The following is a 19,145-nucleotide window of genomic DNA, read 5'->3' as shown; positions in this document are numbered from 1 at the left end:
TGTTGCATTGAGTCAAGCTGACAGCAGCAGTGCTGGGACGAGATTGAACAGCTGTAATCACATTGGGAGCTTGACATTGCAACCAGAAGCCTGGATCTGGGCATCGGTAGCAGGGACAATTAGGTCTCCATGTGATTCAATGACAACTTTCATGACCAGCGCCGATGGGGCTGATGTTAACTGGATCTGATTCACATCCATTTGACTGTCAGGACGCTGAGGCCCGGGTTCAAAAGCAGCTTGGGGTGCTGTGAGTCAAAATAATGGCAAAAGAAACGCTGTGTACACCCACACCAAGACCAGTCCAGAAGTCAGTCTCGTCCCTGCCCCGCACATGACTGTTATGAAAGAAGGAAAGAAATCTTTGTTGTCTCTTCGCTGCTAACCTCAGAGGTGGCAGGGTAAGGGGTGATCATGCAAAGGAAAGTTCTCCCAAGGTACAGTTGCGAAGGTCAGAGGTCAAGAGCAGTCCAGGCACCAATTAATTCTGGGAGCCTACCATTGGTGGAGAGCCTGCACGTGATGTAGCCACCGCCTTCTCGCGAGACCGTCTCCCAACACGTGACTATGGCGTGCGCACATCCGGGCTACGGCCCTGGGCGTCCCCGGCCCCAAGATGGCTGCCTTTTGGCGTCTCCAGCGCTGTTGAATGGAGAAAGCTTTATTGTTCCCTTCGGGCAGGAGTGTTCGTGTTCTCTATGGCGCTGTCAATAAAGAACGGCAGTTTGAATCGGTACTGAACAGGTAACCATAGAAACGGCGCTGGGACTCCGCGTGGAGACCCCTGTTGCGGCGGAGGCTCCAGAGACTCCCTGAGTGAGGGGCGCCCCGGGACCCCTGCGGGACGCGTGCAACGCACGTAGCCAGCTCCGCTAGGCTCGCGTCGGTCGCAGCCGCCACAACCCGCTGTCCTCCGGACGTGCCCCGGGGACGGCCCTCACTCCGGGCGTAATCTCGGTCGTAGCGTCCCGCGGGAGGACGCGGGACCCTGCCTGGCAACTGCGACCCTTTTTACTCCGCTCCCGGGCTGTGCTGTCCACACCGGCGCCCCGAGGACTCCCTCCCCTCCCTTCTCTCAGCTTTTGTTTACTGCGAGACAAGACCGGTTTATCGGTTTTAAAACAGTTATGGGAAAACAGAAGTCATAGAAAATAAAACTTCAGTTCCCAGAAGTGAAATTGCACGGAGACGCAGCCATGTTCGTTTTTAGTTTTTTTTTTTTTGTTTGTTCGTTTTGCTTTTTTTTAAGTGTGTTGTCCGGCCGCTTGCCTGCCGCGGGGCGGGGGAGTGCGCGCAGTTGACTGGCTGCTTTTTTGGCTTTGATGGAAAGGCCCATAAAGCCAGAGTCATTTCTCTCAGGCGCTTTACAGACCTGGCCCCAGGCACAAGTAGATTGAGCTACTGTTCAATTGACACAGTACCCTGGCTTCCATGACACGGTCGAGCTAGTAGTTTCTCATTCTTTGCAATGTTATCATCTGCCCAGTGTGTGCAGTTGGCCATCTATTTTATGTTTATACGTAGCTTTGCAGTGTATTTTCTCTTCATAAAACGTGTAATGTGATTGTGCTGTTTTAGGTTGTGCTAGGTTATAGGGCTGGCAGTGTAAGCCTGTCTCTGGGACACACACACACACACACACACACACACACACACACACACACACCCCCTGTATGGTAGCCTAGGTCAAATTGCCTCAGACTGTTAAGTTTTCTCCCTCTGGGAGTGTTCTTCCTTGGAATTGGATCCAAATCTTGATATGGGTGATAGTTGTTTAAGCAATCTAGGGTTAGGGTTAGGAAGTGTAAATTTTCAGTGCTTGGCATAAATTATGCTCACCTGTCAATGTAGACATGATTCTTTTGTGGCAGTATTTCCCGTCTTTTGTTTGCTTTGAGACAAGATCTCATATAGCCCAGGCTAGCCTGGAAATAAATATTATATTGATAATATATAGCGTATAATAGGAATTCATATATATGTCCAACTTTGGTCTGAGGTCCTGCTCCTGTCTTCCGAGTGGTGGGGTTCCAGGCATGTCTCTTGCTGACTTCACTTAACAGGTTGGATGGGGTTTTTGTTGTTGTTGTATTTAAATGTTTGAAAGAGCTTGGGTAATGCACAGGCACACAAATAATTTTCCTTAAAAAAAACCAACAAAACAAAAAACCAAGGCCTGCTGTGTAGCCCAGGCTCACCTTTAACGTGAGATCTTCTTGCCTCAGCTTTCGAATGCTGGGATAAAGATTGTGCATCTCCCCTGCCTGTCTAGCAAGAATGAATGATTTCACACACCCATCTCCTAGCATCATAGGTGAGTGGTTTTGTTGTGAGCAATTTCGTTGTTAGGTACTGGCACTAAGGCTTAACATGAACTGTCACTTACTCTGTGACAGAGAGAGTGCTAGGATTAACATTTTCCCCGGGGGTTGGGGTGGGGGTGGGGGTGCTGGTATTACATGTTTTATGCATAGGGAGCATGGAGCCGAAGTCAACAGATCAATGCCATGCTGTGTTCCACCTGCTGTCTTTCCTGCAAGCTTGTGAGATCCACAAGAGTAACGCCACACCTGACATTTTGTGGCCTCTGCTACTAGCCAATCCACAACTTCATGTATCCATAAGGATAGTAAATATACAAATTTTGAGCATCCATTGAGCAAATACTTAGGAATTTGTTTCACACCAAGAGCTCAGAGCTGGGTGGCTCGGTGCATCGCACAGCCCTTGTCTGCTCTTACAGTCTGGACAGTGCGGCTTCCTCAAAAAAACAAGTCTTCACTGAAGAAGAGAAAATATCCTAATGGGTCTCAAGTTTTCTTTCTGAGGTGGAGTCTTCTTGGTCTCAAACTGGTAAAGCAACCTGTCCTCCTGCTTCAATGTGCAGTGCTGGATACAGTGTTCTTGCTATTACACGTAATTTAATCTATTTGGAAATACTTACCCAAATTTGGTCCCACATGTATTAAATAACAGTGCAAATTCAGACATGTTGCTAACAAAATGAGGGGTGGCAGGATAGGAGGTTTTTTATCTTTTGAGGCGGGGAAGACAGATTTCTCTTTAGTGTTTAGAGAACAGCTTTTCCAAGTGGAATTTAATTGTTCTTCTAAATCATTTAAAAATTACATTAAATAATGGAGAGAGAGAGAGAAAGAGAAGGGGTGGGGAATGAGGGAAGGAAAGAGAGGAGAATGTAGGTGGTCGGGTGTGGATGCCTGTCTTAGGGTTTTACTGCTGTGAATAGACACTATGACCAAGGCAACTCTTATAAGAACAACATTTAATTGGGCTGGTTTACAGGTTCAGAAGTTCAGTCCATTATCAAGGTAGGAGCATGGCAGCATCAAGGCCGGTATGGTGCCAGAAAAACTGAGAGTTCTACATCTTCATCTGAAGGCTGCTAGTGGACAGCTAGGATGAGGGTATTAAAGCCCATGCCATAGCAACACACCTACTCCAACAAAGCCACACCTCCAAATAGTGCCACTCCCTGGGCCAAGCATATTCAAACCATGACAGTGTCTGAATGCAACAGTGCGATTGAGAAAGAAGGAAGATTGAGTTTACAGGACTTGGTTCTCTCCTTCCACCACGTTGTTCCACCAGGAGAGTCTGACCTCAGATGACGGACTGGCAGCAGGTACCCTTAATCCACTGACCACCTCATCAACCCAGAATTTAGTTCTTAAACCAAGTTAAACAATTGTCTACACAGAAAGTGTTTAAATCATTTTAGTGCTTTAAGCTTGGAGCTGTTTGTGTTCCTCTGTCAGAGACACTTGCATTTTGGGGGGTGTCGGGAATGGAACCCAGGCCTGTTCCACAGCAAGCAAGTGCTCTGTGCCTGAGCTACACTTTCAGTGCCAATATCCGCATTTTCTTAGGGGTTTCTGGGGAAATACTTTATGGTGTCTACAGGGTGTGTTTGCAGTTGATTGTGGATTTCCTTTCAAAATCATCTCGATAAAGTTGCATCCTTTAAGCGAGGCTTGGTGGCACACACCTTTAGTCTGCACTCAAAAGCAAGAACAGGGCAGATCTCTGAAAAGCAAACATCATAAGTCTCTGTCTCAAAAACCAAAAAAACACATAGCATCCTGTACTTTGGTATGGAATACTTGAAAAGGACCAGGCCTTTTGAATAGGTTTGAACAGAATGAGCATGAGAAACCACAGGCTGGGCTAAACCCAGATTTGCTGGAGCTGTCATATGAAAGAATGGATGTCAGGTTTTGCTTTAAACTGTATGCAGTAACCGTGTTGGACATGTCATCAGAAGATGTCACCCGGGCCAGAGAATGGAGCTGGGAGCTGGCCGCAGAGTGGCATGTTAATGCAGTGTTGAACTGCAAGCCCAGAATTAAATGGCTATTTTGGGTCTGGGTGGGACCTTCCCATCTGAGCTGCGCTGTTTCTACTTTGTGATTTGGGTCTGTTGGGTTTCAGTAAAGAGTAGGTGGCGACACCAGCTTTGAAGCATGGTAGGAAACTGCAGGAGGGGCCAGGGCAGACCAATTTGTTTTTCAATCTATTTTATTTCAGTTCAAAGCATCAGTGCAGACAGCAGCCCAGGAAAACAAGTCGCACTTTGGCAACACTCAGCTGCATTTGGAGATTGAGGAAGGCTGGGAGGAACCAAAGTACGGCTTGTTTTCCTGGGCTGTCTGTCTGAGATGATGCTCTGAACTGAAGTAAAATAGATTGAAAAACAAATTGGTATGCCCTATTGCCTCATACTGAGGACTCCTCACATAAGCCCTCCCCAGCACCACCTGGGCCGACACCCTGGGGGAAGGCACTGGCCCTCAGCCTTTCTCAACCCTCAACCCTGAGAGTGCTTTGGTTTTCTGAGGAAATTGAGTTGGGCTATGTGCTTTTCTGGTTCCAATGGCTTACCTTCCAAAGCTGTCATCTGGATAATGTGGAGAAGCAAGCTACTAACCACATAAGAAGGAGTTAAATATTAAGGACATTTATGTTCAGAGATGAAGCTGTCATTTTCTTCAAGCTACAGTATTTCATTCGCAGAAATCACACTGTGAGACCCTGGCAGCCCTCCAGGGAATGGAGGGCAAAGAAGGGAAGCTCCTTTCCTTCTGTTTCCTTGATGTCATTTAACTCAGATCCCAGAACCACAACACCGCGTAACTCATTTCCTTACCCAGAGTAAACACAGTCTAACTGATCCACAAAACCCAAGATCTTTAATCTCCAGAGACGTATTGACTCTCAGTGGATCCATGAGTCCTTTGAAGATGCCTAAGAATCTGCACCAATGCTATTCATTCTTCCTGGAGGAGAGCCCATCACTTTAATCAGATCTCAGAGGGTCCTTGACCCCTCTAAGGAGCAGAGCGGATAATGAATGTTGTATGTAACAACCAGAGTGAAGTGACACAGCCAGTCACTTTGTACAGTCTATGACCTTGACTTCTAGAGTTCTGAAAGTGCCTTTTTATGTTTTGTTTCTTGTATGAAGTGGTCAGACATAATTGACAAGCTTAAGGGCATGCTTCAGAAATGCCTTGTGAGTGTTAGGACCTTATCGGAGACTGGTGAGAAGTGGGCAGTTTCTCTTATCAACCTCGTTAGCAGATCCTGCCTGTGTGCCTTGAGTTCCTTATGTCAACAAGGATGATCTTGAATTCCTGGTTCTCTTGCTTTTTCATTGCAATACTGTGATTACCAGTATGGGCCACCGTATCTTCTTTTAAAAAGTTTGATGTATTTCTTTTAGTGCAAGGAATTAAACTCAGAACCTTGCACATGCTCAGCATGTAGTCTCACATATAGCTTCATCGCTGCTAATCTTTTATATGGTGTGATTTTTAATGTGTTCAACATGGCAGCCACGAGTTGGTTACACGCTCGCCTCTTACGTCAGCCGGAGGCGGTGGTAGACGCTGCCATGGGTTAAGCCCCTAGTCTGTTGGTCTCTGCTTCCCTTTCTCCTCTAGTCAAAGCTACTGTCGCTCAGTGCTTCGTGACACTGCAACAGCCTTCTAATATGCAACCGGATGCATGTTCATAGATGCTCCTTTAGGGTCTCTACCATTTCCTGTTCAGTACCTAGCACTTTGTCCTGTATTAGGAAGAACTCAGTGTCCACCTGTTAAGTGGGCGAGTAAACTAGAAAGGAGAAGTGACAGGGAGAGGACATTGGGAGCTGCTCTCCATGCCAGAACTCCATACCAGAAGCCCCTATGCAGCCCTGCCTCGGAGCCGTTCTCTACCTTAGCTCACCCAGCACTACCATGTCAGCAATAAAATGACTGTTGCTGAACGTGCACAAAGGGCCATGCACTGCACTATATAATTATGCCCTGTGTGCCCTCACGGCCACTCGGCATCACCGCTGGCCCTACCCCACCCCTTTGTTAGAGTCGCCTGAATAAGGAGTTTTCACCTATCTTATTTAGATTTTTACATTTTCTGGCTCTAACCAGAAGTGGAAGCCAGTGAATGCCAGTTTCACTCATGCTGAGTAGGGACATACGTGTTTACTCCAGGAAGGCTGTGCAGCCTGTGAGCCAATCCGCATTTCAAACAAAAAGCCACACAGTGGCCCCATGTCCATTGCTCAAATGACTTCAGCTTTTAGAACTTTGGCCCTGATTATTTGAATATCTAATTTTTTAAGAATTTCCTACGTGAGTCCCATCACTTCCACCCCACAATCTCCCCTCACTGTCCCTGACCCCTCTCGTTTCTATGACCTGTTTAATTATTAGTATAGATAGATAGATAGATAGATAGATAGATAGATAGATAGATAGATAAATAGATAGATAGACAGACAACCTGCCGTGTCTATTTGCCCTATGTATTTATTTTTACAGATCCCAATTACAGATTTATTTAAGGTCCCAATTATTAGGGTTTGTTTTGGTTTTTGTTTTTTTTAATTATTACTGTCATGGTGGTAGTAGGTAGGGCCTTTGGGGCATGCTAAAAGGTGCTTTCCACTGAACTAGAATCAACCAACTTTGCTCCTAGCTCCCATTCCTAAAAACTATGAAGAAAGATTCCCGGTCTATTAGTTTGAAGATAAGGTTACGGCAAACTCCTTCTTAGGCTTGGGAAAGCACACGCTGAAGCCTCCATACCAGAACTGCCAAGGGAAGTGAGGCTTAGCTCTGTATAAAGCCTTTACAGATCGCTTATACATTTTCAGCTCCACTTGTCATGGGATAAGCAGCACAAGGAGACAGGAGCACTGTCCTTAGCCTGGCTGTGTTCTTAGCGTTGGCACAAGCTTCCCATCCAGAATGCTTCTCACTCCTGTCCAGACAGCCAACCTTGCTACGCTTCAATGCCTGCTCCGGCCCCTCCCCTTGGTTTTATTGGAGCCACCAGTCGTGATTGATTTTCTAAGGGCTGCCCTGGTTCGGAGTGCCCAGCTCCTAGCCCGATGTCAGAAGGTAGAGACTTTAAAGACAGAGACAGTGAAGTTTGCTCTATTAGCCTGTAGGTTTGCATGGCACTGTAACTTTGGAGCGTTTCTCTGAGGGCCTGGCAGTCATTAAGTGGGATCACCCTGGACACAAGCTGCTCATTCAGCTGCCCTCTGCTGTCAGTTTCCCTCAGTTCCAGTCAGGTTAGAACCAGAGGGAGAGTTCTGAAGGTCAAAGTCCAGACGGTGGAGTAATTGGCCCCTAGAGTTCTGGGTTTCTTTCCTGGGCTGCAGAATGGTGAGGATGAAATTTTCCCTGTTTCCCTTTGAACATTTTTGAGCAAATAACGATGGAATCCCACAGGCTCTTCGCCAGAGTGAAGGCAGTGGAGAAGCTACACTTTTTTTTGTTGTTAGTTCCTTAAGATAACCCTCTTGTTATACTCCCCGGTGATGGACTGGGGGAAAGCTAGAGATGAAAGCAATTCCCAATTCTTCAAAGACAAAGGAAGAAGTTAACAGCACAGGAGAGGAGAATAGCGTTGCTCTGTGGAGCGCACAAGGGTACGGAGGGTCCAGTGATCTGAGCATTTCAGTAGGACATGGTGCAGAAAGACAGGTGTCTGGAGTCATTCAGTGCTTCTAGCCTTCTCTGAGAAGGCAGAAGAAAAGGCAGATTTAGGCAGAAAAAGTGCTCTTCTTCCCAGCTGGGCCATTGCTCCCTGAGAGCCTAGTGTCTTACCAAGTAGTGCTGGGCATCATGAAGGGCATTGAGTAAGCTCTGCTGTGTAGACAGGCACACTCCATTCACAGACACTGCTGGGAAACTGAGGACGGGGTCATATGAAACACCCAAGAGAGCAAGCCGTAAAAGGGAAGAGTTTGGGCTCATGGTTTGGCCAGTGGCCGTTTGACTCTGCTGGTTTGGGACCTGTGGTGAGGATAGGAGCGTGCAGAGGAACAGAGTCCACTCTCCCCTCTAGGACATGTCCCTGTCAGTGCCCAGACTCCATACACCCCACCTTCCAAACTTCACCACCTCACAGTAGCTCTCTTCTGAGGCTCACACTTATAGCATGTGGGCTTGTGAGAGCGTTTAAGGTCTGCACTGTGCCAGGGCTTTGAACAGCAGAGACTAAGTATGTTTTACCATTTCCTCAGTTTCAGTGGTGCTGGGGATGGAATCCAGGGCCTCTTGTATGCTGGGTAAGTGCTGCGCACGGGAGCTTCACACCCCCTTTCTGAGGTAATTTTAACAAGCACCTTGTTTATTCTGTATGTGGTACCTCTGAGCAGTTGTCCAGATACAAGAGGGCTAGGTCCATCTAGTTGAATGTTCTCAGCCTTGGGTCTTAGAACTTTCTGGTAACATTGTCATCTCTAGCATCAGACAGTGTGGGTTCATTTCCTGACTGCTGCCCTCTGACTTGGGTACTTGGGCAAATCTCTTCATCTTGCTAAGCCTTCACTTCCTCAGTGGAAAGAGGTTAATATTAGTAACTGACTCACTGGTTTTCAGGATTGTGTCATGCCACTTGTATATGATACTTATACATCATGCTTAGAGTATAAGAAATGCTTAGTGTTACCTACTGCAGATGGGTCCCTATGGCAACCTCACAATTGTCTCCATCTTTCCAGATTGTCTTCCTCATTGCTTACCATTTAGAATATACTGTTGGCCCTGTTTGCCTATGGGTTTCTCATCCATGGATTTAGCCAACCTTGGATTGAAAATATTTGGGGAAGAATGCACCTGTTCTGAACGTGTTCAGAGTTTTCCTTTCCTGAACAACTGCTGGAACAGCTGTTTACAAAGCATTTGCATAGGAGATGAAAGTTTACCAAAGGATATGCATAGGTAATTCAGAGTTCTGCACAATATTCTATGAACCTCGGGCCTCCAAAGGCTTTGATAACTGTGGGACTGGAATAAACACATGCACCACAGGACGGCTGTTTATTGTTGTGAATTTAACAAGGACTTAGGTCTGGGGTGAATTCGCTCAACCCTGGGCCTAATCCCCAGCACCAGTTGACTAACACTGAGGAATGGTAGGTGTCCACAGGATGTCCTAGACCAGTTGATGTGAGACACAGCTACATGTGTAAGATAGGAAACAGGAAGGGTCTCTTCTAGACTTCTGTCAACAAAGATCTTGAAGATAAAACTCTCAGCTATGACTCAGAACTGGGCCAGGTCGCTTGAGAAGTCCTTGTCCTGTTATATCGGGGTCTGTATGAAACTCAGATCCTAGCCTGGGGCTCTTAGGAGAGGCCTCACAGTATCCCATTCCCCCCCTTTCCTAGCCAGTTTCCATCCTAATTCAGCTATGTGAGACGAGAGTGGGAATGTATCAAGTCTTTGCTCTCAAAAGCCATTGTAATATCTAATATATATCAAAGACAAAAATATAACTTAAAATGGTGGTGCACAGTAGCAAACGCGAACGTTTCAGCGGGAGAATGTTTATATTCTTCTCCTTGAAAAGTTGTCTTGTGCAGAGCAGTAACAGCTCACTGTGATGAGCGTCTGTGGTGCGACAGGAGCTGTTGATATGTGTGGGCTTGTTTATGTAGATAGATTATTCTCACAGAGCCTCATGAGCCAAGCAAGCCCTGATATCATCTCCATTTTACACATGAGGAAACCGAGTTCCCAAGAATAATCAACTTGCCTCAAGTCTTAGCTTGTTAGGGGCCAAGCTGAGTTCACCCCTGGGCAGCTATGTCTAGAGGGCACACTCCAGACCTTTACTGCTGAGCACACAGCCTCTGGCTTCACAGCACTTAGTGGGATACTGGGTCCCTGCCGGGGCGCTTTCATTTGTACATTAGATGGGGATTTGGAGTTTGGAGTTTGGCCCTGTGTTAAATGTGTCGTCCAGATGTATTCCCTGCCGAAGAAAGATGTATTCAGATAATCAAGTTAGGAGAACTTGCAAGTCATCCAGGTTTTCAGGTCAGAGCAAAAGGCCTATCAGTGACAAAGCCAAGGGTCTTTTGTACACCTAAGAGGCTGGATTTGAAAGCATTAAAGCGGTGATTGCTTGTTGAGACTCTTGACTGCAAGATGGGGAAGTTGGCATTAAGTATAATGCAGTCACAATCCCCAGTCGCTCATTAGGCGGCTGTGCTGCTCAGGGGATTTTGCAGTGGAGTCTGTGAAGAGTAATCTTGGATGAACTGGATCAGAGCAGCGTGCCCAGAAAGGCACCTAAGTCCCGCAGAGCCTCCTTCTGTTGTAATAGCCGTGCAGAATCGCTTGTTTCTATGAATTAGTCAGCGGCTAAGAGGGTTTGAGCAGTTTGCTATGCTATTTTGATGTTTTTGCTTCATTGTATCTTGTAGAACGCCTTGAGAAGACTTTTGTTAGAAGTTGAAAGAATCTGAGAAAAGCAGTTAGTTGCCTAGGGTAGTTGTTAGAGGGAGGGTAGGAGTCAGATGCCTGCTCCTGGGGTGGTTGTTAGAGGCAGGGTAGGAGTCAGATGCCTGCTCCTGGGGTGGCTGTTAGAGGCAGGGTAGGAGTCAGATGCCTGCTCCCAGCTTAGAGTTGTGGAGGCCAGCCTTCTCAGTGATCCGTGAATTTCTTTTAAAATTTTTAAATAGTTTTATAGATTTACTTTAAATTAATGTGTATATGTGTGGGTTAGTGTACATTTGTGCAGGTGCCTATGGACACCAGATCCAGCATCAGATCCCCAGGACCTAGAGTCACACGAAGTAGTGAGGCACTGTCTCTCGGAAGAACAGATGTGTAACCAAGCACTGAGGCGTCTGGCCCCAGCCCGCTTTTCTCCAGGCTTTGTCTCCTTGCCGATCTGTCGATCTGTCGAGGTGGTGGGGATGCTGAGATCAGCAGGTGCTTGATCCAGGAGCACTTGCTGTGCTCTTGACAGGCCGTGCTTTGCTGGGTTCCCCCAGCCTTTCAGTAGCCCTGTTTGGGAGGTGAGGAACCTTGAGCCCCTCACAAATTCCATAAACATAGTTTGTTTTACAATTGGGGTTCACACCAGCCCTGTGTAGTTTGGTTTACTACTGAACCACGCCAGGGGAGAGAGAACTCCTTCCCCAGAAAAGGTGCAGTTGGGCATCTTTGGTAATGTAAGACATTTGTGACTTCTCTTTCCCTGGATAATGTGGACTTAAATCCCACCCTACATGTAAGGAAAATCCTCCTAGCAGTGTCTTGATTACTAAGGTTTGCACATAGCTGGAGTGTAAATGTTTAGTGAGTGAGCTATGTCAGACCCTGGCATTGAAGCAGTCTACACAGACTTACCTTAGTTTCTCATGTTTTTAATTTTTTTTTTAAATAGACAGAAACTCAAGTATCCTAGAGTCACTTCAAACTGTGTGTCCAAGGACAACTTTAAACTTCGGATCCTCCTCCCTCTACGTCTTGAGTTCCGGGTTTACGATTATTGGTATGTACCACTGTGCCTTTTTATATGATGCTAGGGTTAGAACCCAGGGCTTCAGGCCTACTAGGCAAGCACACTACCAACTCAGCTATACCAGAAGCCCCTGGCTTCCCATTTCTTTTAAGTGCCCTGACTGTTTAGCACACATTTGAGCATGAGGTAAGGCTCAGTGGCAGAGTTCTTGCCTGCCCAGCATGTGCGAGGCCCATGTTTGTTCTCCAGCACTAATAAATGAATGAGTGAGTGAGCGAGCGAATGAATGAATGAATGAATGAATGAATAGACAAATAAAACTGGTGCATTTTGAATCATATGAAGAAGACAATGAATCCCCTTTAAGACAGTACTTAGGAATAACCACCATTAGCATTAACACATATTTTATGTTCTGTCTGCAAATACATATGCACATAAATGTGCTTTTAAAGTACACTTGCACTGAGTACTCGAGCACTGGCTGTTTTCCTTTCCCAACAGGGCATGATGGTGCATGCTCACACTTTCGAATCTGAGACAGAACGATCAGGAGTTGGAGGCAGCCCAGTCTACAGGAAACCCTGTGCTTGTGTGTATATGCACATGCTAGAGAGTGTACCCGGTATGGTAGCACATGGCTTATAACCTCAGTACTTCAGAGGCAGGGGCAGACAGGTCTATGCAAATTTGAGGCCAGCCTGGTCTACATAGCAAGGTCCAGTGTGAGACACTGTCTTAAAGCATTGAAAGACAAAGGAAGAGGAGAGGGAAGAGTAGGAGGAGGAGACAGCATTTCTTCCACACTATTAGAAATCCTAAAGTGTGGGCTGGAGAGATGGCTCAGCGGTTAAGAGCACTGACTGCTCTTCCAGAGGTGCTGAGTTCAATTCCCAGCAACCACATGGTGGCTCACAACCATCTGTAATGGGATCCAATGCCCTTTTCTGGTGTCTGAAGACAGCTACAGTGTACTCATATAAATAAAATAAATAAATATTAAAAAAAAAAAGAAGTCTTAAAGTGTCCATTATTTTTTTCAGAAAATGTATTTAGATGTAATTTATTAGATCTAATTTATTTAGATGTGATTTAGTTTAATTGCATGGTTAGTGTCTGTAACCATTACTTACTAATTTTAGGATCTTTTTTTAGATCACTTCAAAACAGTCCGGCTCAGTCACTCTCCTTCCTGCCCTGCAGTCTGCGGTAACCACTCATCCTGTCTCAGGCTCTGAGTTTGCCTTCTGTGGACATTCTCATGCAGGAGGAAGCCCGTGTTAAGAACTTACTTCTTTCTATGGCTAACTATTGCTGCACCCTGTAGAAGTGTGTTGCACCCGTTCCTCAGCTGATGCCCTTAGGTTGTTAGCACGGCCTGCTGGGGTTAATGCTCCACTGCAGACGTTTCTGTGTGGCTATTTGCAGCTCCTCTGAGTGTATCCTGGCAGTGGAGCCATTTGGTGTTTAACATTTTGTTTTTCCTTGAGACAAAGTCTCACTGTGTGCCTGAGCTTTCTGTGTAGTAGATTACAGGTGTGTACCACCACATCCGGTGAGTGTGTTGAGCTTTTTAAGGAACCTCCAGATCGTTTCCCAGGGCAGCTGCAATATCTGCCCGCCCACCTGCACTTCATAGGTTCGTAGCCCCACGCCCAGCAGCACATGACTTTTCTCTCTGCTGTGCTGTCTGGTGGCCTCGCCTAGCCTGAGCAATCCTTCGCTCACGTTAAATTGGCTTCCGGCTCCTTCCATTGTTATGAATGCTCACCCTGCTATAATGCTCTTATCAGAAAGCTGGTTTCTAAGTGACGGTTTCTGTTCTTTTCTTTGTACTTTCACAATGGTGTCCTTTGACCCTTAGCCAGAGTTGGTTGTTTTGTTTTTGAGCTCCTGTGTAGCTTTGGCTGCCCTAACTCCTGATCTTCCTGCCCTACCCTCCAGGTGTGCAGGTTACAGGTATGTGCCACCATGCCAGGCTCTGAAATCTTTCAGATTACATAAAATCCAGTTTGCGTGTTGTCTCTGGTTACTGGCCTTTGGGTATCATATAGATCTGGGCCCTTATGTATGCTAGTCAAGTAGGCATGTTCCTGATGAACGACCTCCAGCCAACAACCTGTTTGAATGGCTGCATAATATTCCCCAAACGTGACCCTATACTATATTTACTTAAAAATCTCTTGTGTTTTAAGTTTTTAGAGTTTTTTCCAAACCCATTCAAATGCTATTGCTTTGAATACAGTGCGGGTGGACATTCCACATCCTTTCTCTGCACTGATAGAATTCTAGAATGGATCTAAGGGACACATCCATTCTTCCTGTCAGGTGTCACTCATTCTGTACTTAATACCTGACATGTAAACTCATTTTGGTAAAACAATCAAGCAGCAGTACCAGTAAATGCGTTGCTCCCTATCCCCAAATATTCTTATCTTATTTTTTTTTCTTTTTTTCGGAGCTGGGGACCGTTTGAACCCAGGGCCTTGCGCTTGCTAGGCAAGCGCTCTACCACTGAGCTAAATCCCCAGCCCCTATTCTTATCTTATTAAAGGGCATTTTTCTAGTTCTGGATGAGCAGCCAGGCTCCACTTGACTTGCAGTTTTCCAGGGAAGTTTAACAGTGAGTCCTATGTCAAAAACCACTACTCTCCAGTTAAACATTACCATTGAAAAAGCTTTCTGATTAATTGCCTCCAAATTGTATCCACGTTTTTAATTTTTTAAAATGTGCATGGGTGTTTTGCCTGTGTGTCTGTCTATGTACCACGTGGATGCATGGTGCTCACAGAGCCCAGAGAGGACATCAGATTTCTTAGAAATGGAATTATAGATGCTTGTGAGCTGCCATTTAGGTGTTGAGAATTGAATATTAACTACGGAGCCCCAATGGTTGGTATTAACTCTTTAGCCCCAACGGTTGATATTTTAATTGTAGTCAAAGAAAAAGTAACAAAGGTGCTGTGTACCATGTCCAGTGTTGTACCAGCCTGAGACACAGATTCCTCCCTGCTGAGGGCCTCTGTTGTTTGCTTATAAGTTGGGTGTTTTAGTTTTGGCCCAAATACAGACATAAGATCCAAAAGCTGCGATCCTGGTTTCTGGCCTTGCTTAGATATATGAACGACTTGAGTGGGCTACTTAGTTTCTGTCTGTCTCTCCATCCATAAATGAATCCGGTTAAATTGTGTAGTCTCCGAGCATAAATAAACTGCACAGTTTCCTGACTTCTATTTCTTAGTGTTTGACAGCATCCTGCTGGGTAGCCCACCCTGGCATCTGACTCACCACCTTCTGCCCTGTGCTGAGGTGATAGGTACCACCACAGCAACTTTCATCACCTTCTTACAAAGGGTCATTTCATGGTGGTGTACATGGGTGGCTGGATTTCTTTTCTAAGTTTTAATCTGGTGAATGGTGGAAAGGCAGGCTGAGTAACAATGGGGTGAGGCCCATGGAGAAAGCCAGGGAGGAGTAAGGCTGAGTGGAACAGAGGGAACGAGGACTGTGTGTGCAGCCAGCATGTGGTCGGTGACAAGGAAGGGAGCAGGATGAAGCTGAGTCTGAAGTAAGTTGGGAGATTCCTTGGGCTTAGGCAGCTGGGAGCAGGGAGAGGCTGATCAGCCATGGATGGATGCTCAGAGTGGCCAAAGTCAGTGAAGGGCCTGCTTGGAAAACCTCACTCAGCTCGTGGGCGGAGCTCATCAGAGACCCGCATGCATCTGTCACAGGAGAGACCAGGCTGCAGGAGAGTACGGGACCTCAGTGGTGGAAGGAACCAGATACACTGTCATTTGGCCTTGCACCGTAATCCTATAACTTGCATCTGGTTTACTCTAATGACCAAGGTGATTTATGGGGCTTTATCTAAACGTTGGCTCCGTATAGCCAACTATCTTCTGCTCTCTTCTGTGATTTGTAAAGGGCTTTCTGATGCTGTCTGCTCTAGCCACTTGCGTCTTCTCACAGATTATTACAAAGAACAGGCGTAGCTCACATTATGGATCCGTTCTCTGATCTATATTGAGTTATTTATGTTTCCCAAGCCCAGCCAACTGTGAGACTCTGCAAGGATAGGGGTTATGTATCTGCAAGGCTGATAGCCAAGTCAGACCTTTTGGTAAATTAAGTTCAGACCATCTGAGGAAGTTTCTTGGCAGCCAGCTAGCTGATCCGTGCCAGCAGCACTATCTTAGATACATAGCTTCTTCACTCAGTCTGTGGCAAAGTGCAGTAAGAACAAGGCATTCCCAACAAGGTGGCTAGCACTTCAGCTCTGCTCGGAAAAGCTTGGGAGCCTGGAAGCCCTGGCAGCAGAGAACCTGAGGTACTAGGTGAGAAGAGGGAGTCAGGTGATAGGAGGATGAGAAGGGCACTCACTGTGTAAGTCTGGTGACTTGAGGGTGATCCCATCATCCATATTTCTAGTTTCCTTTCTGTTGCTTTAATAAAACACATCGACCAAAAGCAACTGTGGGGGAGAGGGTTCCTTTTAGCTAACAGGTTATGGTTTGTCATTGAGAGAACAGTGGAGGAACTCAGAAACTTGAAAGCAGAAACCATGGAGCAACACTGCTTGCTGGCTTGCACACAGGTTTATGCTTACCTAGACTTCTTGTAAATAGGCAGATTCAACTGCCTGGGGAATGTTACTGTCCACCGTGGGCCAGGCCCTCCTATCAATTAATAATGAACACGGTTCCCACAGACATGCCCATAGGTCAGTCTGATCTGGGCAGTGCTCCAACCGAGACTCCTTTCCTCTAGGCTGTGATAATTAACAACTAATACAAATAAAAGGAAAGAAGTGACTCTCAGAGTTGTCCTCTGACTTCCATATGTTTGCTGTGACACCTTCCCCATCCCCAAAATGTAAAGAATTTTTTTAAGGGCAAAGAGTCAGGCAGACCTGCATTTGCGTTGTGCCTAACATTAATGACTATGGTGCTGTCTTGGGCAAGTTCCCTTGCTGGATACCAGTTTCCTCCACTGTAAAATGGAGACAGTATGCTTTCTACCTGACGGGATAGAAAACGCTTAGCTTGTGCTCCTGGCATTGGCATTTAAGAATCAAGGATCTGGGGCTGGGGATTTAGCTCAGTGGTAGAGCGCTTACCTAGGAAGTGCAAGGCCCTGGGTTCGGTCCCCAGCTCCGAAAAAAAGAACCAAAAAAAAAAAAAAAAAAAAAAAAAGAAAAGAAAAAGAAAAAAAAAAGAATCAAGGATCTGGGAAAGGGGAAGATTTAGAGGACTGGTCAAAAATGATATTTTAATTGTTTCCTCCCCTCCTTGATGAGGAAGGAAGGGTTCCTTCCTGTCCGCAGAGTCTAGGGATGGCCCTACACAGAAAACCTGACAGACGGTGGGTACCATGCTCAGCCGTATGAGCCTGTGGAGGGAGGCACCCTCTGCAGTACCCAGAGGATGTGACTGGCTTCTTCAGCAACTCTGGGGGAGCCGAAGCCACTGCTGAGGGACAAATAGGAGCTGCACTTGGTCTCTGACAGGAAGTTTGTTCTGTCGAGTAACCTGGAGCTGAGTGTGGAGGGGGACTGTGGTCTTTTGAAGCCCTCTCAATATCGCCAAATTCCAAGGCAGCATGTAATATTGAGTTTTAATTTTTGACACCACAAAATAGCGGTCTCGGATGCCATTGCAGGCAGCTTTCAGGGTCTGGCCAAGAGGCTGCTGGGAAGCTGAGCTGTGTGGAGGAAGACAGATGCATTCTGTTTAGAAAAGAAATGTCACAGTAGGTCATGTAGAGAGGCGTGGGCCAAGATCTGTTCACTGTACTTGGGTCTGCACATATTAATGGCTTGTGTGCCATCTGTGGCCTTCAAAGGCCCTGCCCAGGTCCTGGTGACCACTTCTGTGCCCTAAGTAAGGAGCAGCTTGTCCTGAAAGGGAACCCTGTTGGGTCTAGTTAGACTGACAGCAGCCAGGGAATCTGAAGGTTCTTGGAAGACCAGCTCATGGGAATGCAGGCCAGAGGCTCTCGGGTTGTTGCCAAGAGGCTGCGGAGTCGTTTGCCTAACACCTGGCAACTACGGAGATATAGAAGCCTCCGTAGATTAATGCCCAGAGACACTGGGGTGTTGTGGCTGCCTCTGTTTTTACTAGAGCCGGGGCAAACGGGAGGGATGTGCAGAAGACTTGTGACTTCATAGACATGAAGTGTTGCTCTTAACATATTTCAAAATAACCAGATGTGAGCACATGCGATCTGAAGATGTGAGCACATGTGATCTGAGGTTAGTCTGCGGCAGGCAGTGCCTGGTCCACTCTGCAGCCTCTGTGTCGCCTGGAGCTCAAATGCAGAGACTTGGGCCTCATGCTAGAACTTCTGGGTCAGAATTCCCTTTGACAAGATCCCCGTGTGATTCTGAGGCACATTAAAGTCTGGGAAGTTGCTCTGGTGGGTGAGAGGACTTGACTTCCAGTCAGACAGATGGGATGAGACACTCACTGCCTGTGTAAGGCCTTGGGCTGTCACTTAACATCTTCACTGTCGAGGTCTTACTGTAAACGGAGTGCAATGCCTTGCTGGGCTGTTAGCACTAAACATCTTAAGAATTCTTAGAAATGTAGTCTGCTTCAGCATTACGGTGGCTATTGGTGATTCTTTGATAAGTGATGTCCTAGTATAACTAGAAAGAACGCTCAGGCTGGCAGTGCTGCAGAAGGCATGGATTAGCAGTTTAGTTGGTCACCAGACACAGTGGCCCCGGAGAGACCAGCCTGGGTTGTGTAACAAGAACCTGTTTTAAGAAACCGAGGCCGGACACTGTTGCTCAGAGATACAGCATTTGCTTAGTTAGCGTCCAGGAGGCCCCCAGTTTGATCTGTGGAACCTCACACAAGGAAGAAATGGAGAGTGAAAGGGAAGAGAGAAGCAGGGTCTCCTGAACTGCTGGGTGTAGATAGATTAGTCCCCTGACCAGTCCCCTTGAGGAGAGGCTAGAGTGCTTCTGTCAAGTAAGCAGTGGTTGACGGCTCAGTGGTGGGAGAAGAGTTGCCTGTAGGAGGAGTTGGGGATGGCTAAGTCTTAGCAGTGCAGGCTGCACTGTAGAGTACACAGCCATGTTTGTGTGTCAAACCCAGACTTCCGTCAGGACTCAGCCCTTATTAGCTATTTGGTTCCTTCACAAAGTATTTAATGTATCTGTGCCTTAGCTTGCATCTGCGCACAAGGTGAATGGGATTGTGAACTGTAAATCCCAGTACATAAGCGAGCTGTGTGTCCTCGCAGCTCCTCGCTCAGGAGGTAGCCTCCCAGCTCCCTGAAGGTATGTGCCCTACTGAGTCAGCCCTTAGACCTTCCATGCTGGAGTTCTCGGGAGCTATTCTGGCTGC

The 19,145-nt window shown here is 46.6% G+C and overlaps 1 protein-coding gene across 15 annotated transcripts in view; it reads left to right on the top strand.

Annotated features, from left to right (window-relative positions):
* Positions 1-589: 589 nt before the first annotated feature.
* Zbtb40 (zinc finger and BTB domain containing 40) overlaps positions 590-19,145 on the top strand; it is a 67,236-nt gene continuing 48,680 nt past the window's right edge. For 9 of the 15 annotated variants that reach the window (XR_015619912.1, XR_015619911.1, XR_015619915.1 and 6 more), the window contains 2 exon segments: positions 590-744; positions 11,716-11,823. The gene's annotated coding sequence lies outside the window, so the exon portion shown is untranslated. 15 annotated transcript variants of the gene reach the window in all.

The sequence above is a fragment of the Rattus norvegicus genome, chromosome 5 (genome assembly GCF_021556685.1).
Source record: "Rattus norvegicus strain SHRSP/BbbUtx chromosome 5, alternate assembly SHRSP_T2T, whole genome shotgun sequence".
Lineage (NCBI taxonomy): Eukaryota > Metazoa > Chordata > Mammalia > Rodentia > Muridae > Rattus > Rattus norvegicus.
The sequence above is the reverse complement of the archived record's forward strand: the minus strand, read 5'-3'. Positions and strand labels throughout refer to the sequence as shown.